Source organism: Oryctolagus cuniculus, chromosome 10, assembly GCF_964237555.1.
Source record: "Oryctolagus cuniculus chromosome 10, mOryCun1.1, whole genome shotgun sequence".
Lineage (NCBI taxonomy): Eukaryota > Metazoa > Chordata > Mammalia > Lagomorpha > Leporidae > Oryctolagus > Oryctolagus cuniculus.
Window position 1 is genome coordinate 35,196,578 of NC_091441.1, and position 11,470 is coordinate 35,208,047.

The window sequence follows — 11,470 nt, forward strand, 5'->3', positions numbered from 1 at the left end:
CAATAATGTCGATTAAATCTTCTGTTTCCTTGTTGATCTTCTGTCTGGTTGGTCTATTGCTGAAAATGCAGTATTGAAGTGCCTCAATACTATTGTATTGGAGTATAAGTCTCCCTTTAAGTTCCTTAACATATCTTTTAAATAATCCAGTGCCCTGTAATTAGGTGCACATACGTTAATAATGGTTACATCTTTCTGTTGAATTGATCCCTTAATCATTATATAGTGCCCCTCTGTGTCTCTCTTAACAGTTTTAGTGTTAAAGTTTATTTTGTCTGATATTAAGATAGCTACACCAGCTCTTTTTTGGTTTCTGTTGGCATGTAATATATTTTCTCAACATTCCACTTTCAGTTGCATGCACCTTTGTTGGAAAGATGTGTTTCTTATAAGCAGTAAATAGATGGGTTTTGTCTTTTAATCCATTCAACCACTCTGTATCTTTTAACTGCAGAGTTCAGGCCATTTACATTCAGCGTTACCATTGATAAGTAATAAGTTGTCCCTGTCATTTTTCCACAAATATTCCTATTACTTACTTTGGATTTCCTTTTTTTTTTTTTTTTTTTTTTTGACAAGCAGAGTTAGACATGAGAAAGAGAGAGACAGAGAGAAAGGTCTTCCTTCCATTGGTTCACCCCCCAAATGTCTGCCAGGATCAGTGTAATGTGCCAATCTGAAGCCAGGAGCCAGGTGCTTCCTCCTGGTCTCCCAAACACTTGGGCCATCCTCCACTGCACTCCCGGGCCACAGCAGAGAGCTGGACGGGAAGAGGAGCAACCGGGACTAGAACCTGGAGTGCCGGCACCGCAGGCAGAGGATTAGCCTAGGGAGCCGCAGTGCCGGCCTCCTTTGTTCTTTTACTAGGAGATTTTCTGCTTTCACATTTCTTCATAATGATGACTATCTTTCTGTGTTTTATGTGTAGCACATCCTTAAGCAATTTTTGTAAGGCTGGATGAGTGGTGACAAATTCTTTCAATCTCTGTTACAAAAGATCTTTATTTCACCTTCATTCATAAATGAGAGCTTTGCAGGGTACAGTATTCTGGGTTGACAGTTTTGTTTTGTTTTTTTTCTCTTAAGACTGGGACTATGTCTTCCATTCTCCCCTAGCAACTAGGGTTTCTGAAGAGAAGCCAGCTGTGAGTCTAATTGGAGATCCTCTGAAAGTAATCTGGCATTTCTCTTGCGCACAATTTAGAATTTTTTTTCTTATGTTTCACTGCTGAAAGTTTGACTACAGTGTTGTGGTGAAGATCTTTTTTGGTCATATCTATTAGGAGTTCTATGTGCTTCCAGTACTTGAATGTCCCCTTCTTTCTCCTAACTGGAGAAATTTTCTGTAATTATTTCACTATATAGACCTTCTAATCCATTCAATATCTAACCCATTCTGTGTCTCTTCCAGTTGCTGGGTGTGCACACAAGACCTGCTGCAACTCCTACCTACTTACATCCAAATTGGCACCCACCCTCTCACAGCTGGTTACTGGGTGCCATTGTAGTGGGGGATGAGGAGAGAGTGATGGGCACCCTGTTCCCCTCAAGGCTTGGGGCTGGACTCAAAGATAGTGTAGTCTGCTAGGCTTCCCCTCCAGCTGTATCAGCAGTGGCACAGGCTGCTACAGATTGATTTCACTTTGCTTTCCAAAGCTGGCACTTTCTCCATTTGCTGGGATCATTTGTTGTGTGCATTCTCATTGCTGCGTGTCTGCACCTTCCACACAGATCCACAGCATTTCTCCTTCTTCAGAAACTATACTGCAGTTTTCCCTCCAAATCTCCCTTGAGAATGCAGTTTCTCCTCTCTCTCTCTCTCTCTCTCTCTCTGTCTCTCTCTCTGTCTCTGTCTCTCTCTCTCCTTTTTTACTATTTTCACCTAGAGCAGACCACCCTGTGACTATTCCACCATCCTGGAATCCCCAAAATATCCCTTTATTCTGTAGCTTTCTAAGGAAAGAGGCCACAAATGTGCAGCATACAAACCAAACTTAGCCTACATGCTTCCTTGGTGTGAATAATACTTTAATATATTTACCCATACATTTGCACACATAATAGAGGTCTTAAAAATGTTGTGGTGCAGTGGGTTAAGCCACTGCTTGAGACACCCATATCCCATGAGTATGGGTGAGTCTGGTTCAAGTACTGGCTACTCCACATTTCTGATCCAGGTTTCTGCTAACACACCTGGGAAGCAGCAGATGATGGCTCACATACTTGAGTTTCTGCTACTCACATAGGAAACCTGGATGGAATTCCTGGCTCTTGGTTTGGAGCTGTCTCAGGCCTGCATGTTGTGTGCATGTTGGAAGTTAATTGGTGAATGAAATATCTCTCTCTACCTTTAAAATAAATTAATAAATCTTTAAAAAACACATCTGTGTCATCTCTTCACATAACTGTATTTCCTCATTACTGCAAATTTCTGTAAGACTTATTTTCTGCAATTTTCCTTAAACATTTATGTACTCCCTGTTTTCTTATTTAATTTATACTTTCTTCAAACACTGTATGTCAAGAACACAACAATGAATAATTCTCAGATCCCATGAAAGACAAGCTAATAGATCAGTGTACATGTGTTATAGGGTGCCACATGCAATGACTGTCTTTTATATTCTCATGCATAAAACATATAATGCCATCTTTTATTTCTCACATATGTTATCATTTATTAGGTATTTCCAAAGATCTTACATTGATTGATCCTCAGAAGTACTCTGTGGAATAAACTTCTTCAGAAATGAAGTCTTAGAATTTTAGAGATGAGAAAAGTGAGGTTTGTGCATTGCCCTTTTCATATCTCTGACCCTTCTCCAGGACATTAGGATAGAGCTGAATCTCAGAACAAATAAAGGTGTCTGTCAATGAAAGATCTACATCTGCGCCAAGGAGGGACTGGAATAGTTTTGGTCAATATTATACCCAATGCTGAGCAGTTCAGTTCAAATACAAAATAGCCTGAAATGTGATGGGATGACAACTAGACATCAAATACTTACCAACAAATATGGAATGGTCACAGGACAATTAAAATGGACATGGTGTTTAAAAAGTGAAGAAGTCAGCACAATTATGCATGCTTATTCCATAACATTCAAAACCAAGGCTTGTCCTTTTGCATCTTTTGCTATTCCATGCTGAATACACAGCACAACACTGGAAGGATGGAGCACAGTCTATGGCAGAAGCCAGGAGACCTAGCACATGATGCATCACAAAGAACACTGAACCTACAAGTCCACGTTGTGATTCTTCTGTACTTAGCTCAGTAATTAGGCCTCACACAATCTCCAAAATCCTTATTGACATTGCCAGGAGTTTAAGAAGAACTCATGAAAATATTTATTGAATAAAACAATGAAAGAATGCTTAAAACAGATCATAAAGCATATTTTCATTTATATTATATTCCATAAACATAAGTAATTACACCAAAATTACGCTTTTCCATAACCCACTCATTGACTTGGAGTCTTTCCCTGGGTTCCTAAAATCATGCCACTTCCAAAGCAACCATTTATTTCCTCTGAAGATTCTTCCTAGAGCAATGTATGTAGTGCAATGACCTGGAAATTATGATGCAAAGGAAGAAATCAAAATTGTCTATTAATAAGTCAAAAATATTGACTAAGTCACCCTGAATACAAAGAACAAAGACTACTCTTGGTCACAGGCTGATCACTTTTGAGTGGACAGCCTGGAACCTGTACTTTTACAAATACAATTGATATTAAAGGTACAAATTCCCTAAAGAATAATTTCACATGTTTCTGAAGATAAACTGCAAATTTAAAGGCTCAAATCCTTGAAACATATGGCACTTGAAAAAGTCTATGGGAAAATATAATTAAAATATAAATTTATAGGAAAAGGTGTTTAACCTAGCTATTACAAAGCCTACATCCCACATAGGAGTACCTCAGTTTGATTCCCAGTCCCTCTTGACTCCAGGTTCCTAAGAGTGCAGACCCCTAGGAAGCAGGAGTTTTGACTCAATTAGTTGGATTCCTAAAACCCAACAGGAGAACTGGATTGAATTCCTAGCTCCCAGCTTCATATCTGATCCAGCCATGGCCATCATGGGAGTTTGGGAAATGAATCAGCAGATGGTGACTATCTCTGTCACTACCTATCTCTTTTATCACCACTGCCTCTAAAATAAAATTTTTAAAAAACTTTAAAAAGTTGTTTATTTCTATGCAAAAATATTTAAACATCTTTGCATAGGGAAATTTTGAGTATTCCCCTATAGTACCACTGAGATTTCTCCAGGTCTGCTATAAGTTGTTCAAACCTGATGAAATTCCTATATTTCTACAGTACTCAACATAGTTGGGATCAACGGTCTACAATTTTCCTCAATAAGTTTGTTACATAAGGCATCAATTGAAGTTACTCTCTAATGAAACTGAATGTAAAACATGCGAAAACACAAGAAGGTAGACATTAAATCCTGAGTCCCCAAAGTATAAGCCAATAAAATAATACAACCTAGAATAGCTAACTCCAGTGGAATATAGCATTAAAGGGCACTTCAGGGCTGAAGAAGTCTTCAAAGAGATGTCTTCAAAATTGAGGAGTGACTCAAGACACCAGAAACAGACCTTGGGAAATTTGTTCTCCCATTCCATGAAAGCCGCAAATACAATCAGAATTATAAGTTGGAAAGACCACTGTGCTGGTAAATCTAAAACCTTGGACTTTACCTACTGGTTGTGTGTGCCTAATTCACGGCTTTGATTCCTGTGAACCCCAGCAGCTGCATCTATAAAATAAGTGGAGAGGTTAAGATGGTCTCTCGGGATTCCTTTAGCTCTAAGATTCTTTGACTCATTAAAGTTTGTTCTCTCTCCCATGGTGTCCAGTGTTTCATTCTTTGCACATACTTTTTAGAAACTGCTAGGATAAGGGAACAACAGGGATGGGAGATGATTTGGTTCAGAAAGCACTCAATATTTAGGACTTGATAAGGGAGTGTCACTGCTAATTTTGGGGTTCATGAATGGTACTTAGTGACTACACTTAACTTGGCATTAAGGCTGTGCCTGGTAGACTGATATCCAGATAAAGAAAAAAAGAGAAAAGATAAATCTACCAGCATTTAAGAATGACTGGAGATAATAAAGGATGAATACATCATTAAGATGTATTCAAAGAGTCAAATCATTCATTCATTTATTCATGCTTCTCACAGATACTAATTTAGTCACTCTCTGTGCAAATATTGTTAACAATGTTGAAACCACCTTGCTATTTTAATCTGCTTTATAATTTTAAAAACATATTTTATAGCTTCACTGAATTTTTGTAACTCTGTGTAGTTACACATGGCAGGTCAGCATTCTGACTTAAGAGAAGTAGCAAGCAAAACTAAGAGAAGTTGAATTTAACACACATCATGGAACTAATCCACCAGACAAAATTAAAATGTAGGCTTTCTTATTCTTGTTTTTTATGTTCCTAGTTTTTACATTCCTCTTATTAAATCACAGACATGAGCAACCTAAAACAACTCCTACAAGTTCCCACTTTGGCTCTATAAATTGGGTGGCTTGGGCTCTATCATATTAATTCCTTGTTTCCTTCACTTGGCTGCTTGAGAATAAAGAACTGAAGATGAAAGTCCCATTGGAGTTTATATTTTGCCCAATAGATGTGGGCAACAAGATATCTCAAGAGATAATGCACTGTGGCCGGCGCCATGGCTCAATAGGCTAATCTTCTGCCTGCAGCACTGGCACTCCAGGTTCTAGTCCTGGTTGGGGCACCGGATTCTGTCCCAGTTGCTCCTCTTCCAGTCCTGCTCTCTGCTAGGGCCCAGGAGTGCAGTGAAAGATGGCCCAAGTTCTTGGGCCCTGCACCCACATGGGAGACCAGGAGAAGCACCTGATCCTGGCTTCGGATCAGCACAGTACGCTAGCAGCGGCGGCCATTGGGGGGTGAACCAATGGAAAAGGAAGACCATTCTCCCTCTCTCTCTCACTGTCCACTCTGCCTGTCAAGAGAGAGAGAGAGAGAGAGAGAGAGAGAGAGAGAGAATGCACTGGTATTCATGAGCTATACACAGCCTGAAGTTGGGTTCTGACTCTGGCAAGTTTTGTGTCAGCTTCTCCAGGTTATAGGCCTAACACCTGCCAAACAAGTAATAATACCTGCCTGATCTAACATAGAGCTTTGTTTCTCATATCAAATCAGGTGGAATAAGAAGAAGCCTCTTGACAAAAACAAGTGACCCTATAAATGTGTGTATGTTTTCTGATTGTTAAATATGAGGCTGGGAGAACAGAGAATAACCAGTGCTGGCTTGACTTCAGGCTTGGGGGATCAAGCAATTCCACAAGAGAGGGTTTTGGCTAAATTTCCTAAACAAAGATGCAAAGTCCAGAAGTATCCCAGTGGCTGGAAAATAAGGAACAGTTGGTCTCACAGCTTGGCCAGGCAGAAAAATTGGCAGAGATCCCCAGATCATCATCAAGTGGCCCTTGCCAAGGACTGGACATGAGCATCCTTCTGGTTGGAGAGATACAAGGGCGATTGTGACCACCTGTTCTCTCAGGATGTCATGGTAACTTCTGCACATTTTCCTGCAAAGGCAGACAGAGCCCAAGCCAGACCTTTGGCAAAATTACAAAGCAGAAAACCTCTGCCTTCGTTGTTCCTCATTTTTTCTCCAATCTTTTCATTTACTCAATTTATGCCCAATCCCCACCCCCTGAGACAACCAGTGGACCCTGATAACTCACAACCATGACTTAGTATCCTTCCAAATCAGCCTAAGGAGACATTAACTGCTCTGAGGAACCAGACTTGTTTGTTCCTCAGCCCCAAAGACATGGAAACATTCTTACCCTTTCGAGTCCCACTCCCAGCAAGTTGCTAACTTGAAATTTGAGCTAAGAAGTAGCTCACACTGAAGAGCTTATAAAAGTTGATTAAAGAGTAACTCCCTTCAGGAATGCTAGCATATTAACACTAGGCTCTTCAATAATTTTCCCTTAAGAAAGAAGAAATGAATATGTAATAGATTATCTCAGGAAAAGTGATGAGATCAGAGAATTGGTATCTGAAAGCTAAGGCTTAAGAAGTATTAAAAGAATTCTATTTACTCTCTACTAAAAACTTTCTGCTTCTTTTACCACTCATAAGAATAAACAACAACCAAAAAATATAAAGAATTTTTTTAAAAAAATTTAATTTGAAAGGCAAGAAGACAAAGAAAGAGAGTACTCCCATCCACTGGTTCACTCCCCAAGCTCCAAAGAATGAAAATTCAATCCAAGTACTTTAGCCATCACCCAAAACATTCTATGGTATACATGAGCAAAATCAGAAATGAAGCTGGTGCTTGAACCCAACACTCCGCCCCAAGCACTCCCATATGGAATGAAGGCATCCTAAGGAGCAGTTTAACCGCTGTACCAAATGCCAATTCTGAAGCATATATTTTGAAAATTAACTTTTATCCATGCCAAATAGTGATTATATAGAGTCTATATCTCTTTACTAATTAGAAAAACTAGGTTAAATGGGCTCTGGAAACATCAATTGGGCAGTGCAATTTTTAATAAGACAATGAACTCCATGACTGATGTCTCTAGAGAACTAAATAACATATGTAACAACTCTTTTGCATCTAGATGTATTCCTTTTTAATAGATTCTTCTACAAGCAAGACTTTATATCTTTGTCTTGACCATTTGGGGCTTCACTGGGCCATGGAAATATCAGTGTTCCTCTAGAAGACATACAAGGCTTGAAACCTGCCTAGTTTGGCATTTTCTCTTTATCCTCTCTACAGAATAATCCATACATGTGTTTTATTCTGAATACCTGACATTCCTTCCTGATGTGAGCCGCCTCATTCACATTTCATTTAGTGTGGATTGACTCAGATTCTATAGAAAGCAGACATCAAGTCAGGGAAAGAAAGCAAGAGATTGGAGGAAACGCCTGTGGTGGAGAGAGTGTAGAGGGAACAAGAATAACTAGGCAAGGAGAAACTTCACTCAGACTGTGAGACAGATTTGACACCTATAAAAAGTGAAAAGAGGAATCATTGGGTAGGAATGACCTCAGATGTCAAAATAATTATGAGACAGTCTCAGTCGGGTCAGTGTAGAGTTCTTGAACTCATTAGCACTCATTAGAGAAATTTCTCATCAGGCAGGAATGGCTAGGTTAGAGCAACATCTCTATGCTCACTCAGGGCTGGGTGTGAGTGATGTGGCGGATCCATAGGTATGGCAGCTGAAGCTGTCAATCAGCTATGCTCCCCCACAGCAGGTTCTGTGAAAGAAAGCTTTGATTGGGACACTTCTATGACTACATGTAGTGGAGCTGTCAGTTATATAATCCAGTCACAAAGAGGGAGAAGACAGTCCAAGCAAGGCCAATTATAGCTTATCTCTGAGAGTGACATTCAGATATTAGCAGCAAGCAGCTACTTTTTCTACTGGAGAATCTGACATAGGTGAATCCAGGGCTGCCAGATTTCCATACCACATACAAGAATCCACAGTGGGTGGGAGAATAAAAAGGTCAAAACACAGAAGAAAACAAAGTTCAAATTTCAGAGTAAGGAAGTCCTGAGGTCAGGAGCCAATAAATAGTTTTGTTTTCTTACTCCAGTTTGAGTTGTATTTCTGCTACAACTAAACTAGCACCTAAGAATGCTTTCACTGTAGTTACCATAATATATCAGAACTTGAGTGGACCTTAGAGGTCATCTAGCTGCTTAAACCTCTGGTCCCTCCTTCATCATGGTCCTGTCAAGTTGTTTTAGCTACCAAGTTCCATAACCCAGACATAATTATCATTAACATACTTTTTTTCTATTCATTTTACTTATTTGTGATCATTCCATCCTAACCAATTTCTGTTCTGCTTTTTATACTAAAATTCAGAGTGATAACATGTTTAATGATGGTGATGAAATATTTGTAGAAAAAAGACTCAGGTGGCCTCTTTAACTGCTGAACCAAAAACTCACCTCTAATATTTTTCTTTCTTATAACAGTCATTATAACTGAAGTGAAATATCTCATCTTGCTTTTGATTTGCATTTCCCAGATGGGTAATGAAATTGAACAGTTTTTTCATGTATTTGTTAGCCATTTGTATTTAACCTCCTGTCCAAAAAAAAAAAAAAAAAAGAGAAATGTCTATTAAGATCTTTCGCCTATTTATTAACCCTTCTCTTATTATTGTTGTGTTTTATAATCTTATATATTCTGTGTGTTAATCCTTTGCCAGATGAATAGGTTGCAAATATTTTCTCCCATTACATTGGTTGTCTCTCCAATCATTATTTTTGCTATGCAGAAACTTTGTAGTTTGACATAATACCATTTGTCTAATTTTGATTTTGTTGCCTGTGTTTTGAGGTCTTTTCCAAAAAGTCACCATTGCCTGCTGCAAATGTTTTAAAATATTTTTCATTTGTTTTCTTCTAGTAGTTTCATGTCTTACATTTAGATCTCTGATTCATTTTGATGAGTTGATATTTGCATAGGGAGACAGAGAAAGAGCAAGTTTTGATCTTCTACAAGTAGCATCCAGTTTTCCTAGTACCAGTCACTGAAGACACTGTGTTGTCTCGGTGTATGTTTCTGGCACCTTTGTTAAAATGTCAATTGGCTGTTGATGTAATCTATGTTTTTGACACCTTTATTAAAGGACAGTTGGGTGTAAATCTTTATTCTGTTCCTTATATTACCATGCTGGTTTGGTTACAATTTTCCTGTAAAATGTCTTAAAATAAGGCATTACATACCCTAGATTTTGTTTTTCTTCAAAATTGCTTTGGCTCTTTGGTGTCTTGTGGTTCCATAAATTTTAGGGTTATTTCTTATAGTTGAGTGAAAAGTGTCATTAGTATTTTGATGAGGATTATACTAAATCTGCATATTCTTCTGGGTAATAAGGGTATTTTAGTAATATTAATTTTCCCAACCTTTGAACATAGGTGGTCTTTCCACTTTTTGTGTCTTCCTCAATTACTTTCAGCAATGTTTTGTAATTTTCTTTGCAAAGGTCTTTCATATCCTTGGTTTAACTTATTCCAATGTATTTTAATTTTATAGCTACTGTTAATGGGATCGCTTTTAATTTATTTTGCAATGAATTTATTATTGATATATAAAAGTTCTAATTTTTGTTGATTTTGTATCCCGCAACTTTATAGAATTCATTTTTCACTTCTAATATTCCCTTGGTGGAGTCAAGGTTCTTCTCTACACAGAATCATGATATCTTCAGAGAAGGACACTGAATTCCTTCTTGCATTTTATTTCTATCTCTCGCTTAATGGCTCTGGCTAAATCTTCCAGTATTGTATTGAATAAGAGCGGTGAAAGTAGACATCTTTGTTTGATTCCAGATCTTAGAGGAAATGCTTTCATCTTTTCCCCACCCAATATGATGTTGGCTGTAGGTTTTCATAAATAACTTATTATGTAGAGTCATGTTCCTTCTATATATTTGCTATAGCTGATTTGCTCAAGGTTTTTTTGTTTCTTTTTTTGTTTTTACGGATGGATGTTGAAATTTATTGAACGCTTTTCTGCATCTTTTGAGATGATTTTTATTATTCATTCTGCTTTTATAATGTATTATATTTATTTCTTTGCATATGTTGAACCATATCTATATCTACATATTAAATCCTACTTGATCATGATGAATGATCTTTTAATGTGTTGCTGGATTAGATTTGCTAGTTTTTTTGTTTGTTTGTTTTTTACTTATTTGACAGGTAGAGTTAGAGAGTGAGAGAGAGAGACAGAGAGAAAGGTTTCCCTTCCGTTGGTTCAACCCCCAAATGGCTGCTATGGCCGGAGCTACGCCAATCCAAAGCCAGGGGCCAGGTGCTTCCTCCTGGTCTCCCATGCGGGTGCAAGCGCCCAATCCCCTGGGCCATCCTCCACTGCCTTCCCGGGCCACAGTAGAAAGCCGGACTGGAAGAGGAGCAGCTGGGACTAGAACCCGGCGCCCATATGGGATGCTGGCGCCACAGGCAGAGGATTAGCCAAGAGAGCCACGGCGTCGGCCCCAGATTTGCCAGTACCTTGTTGAGAATTTTTGCAACTATGTTCATTAGGGATATTGGCCTAAAAAAGATGTTGTGGTTGCTCTTGTTATTTTGATCCTTGTCAATTTCAGAATCAAATTAATCCTGGCCTCATAAAATGGGTTTGAAAGGATTCCATCTCTTACAATTTTTGGAATCTTTTGAAAAGAATTACTGTTATTTCTTCCTTAAAAGTTTGGTAGGATTCTGGGGCCAGCTTTGTGGCACAGCAGATAAAACTAACCACTGCCAGTGACAACAGCATCCCATATGGGTGTCAGTTCTGTCCAGGCTCCTCCATTTCCCATCCAGCTCCCTGTTAATGGCCCAGGAAGAGCAACAGAAGATGGCCTAAGTGTTTGGGGCCCTGCCACATACATGGGATGTTTGGAT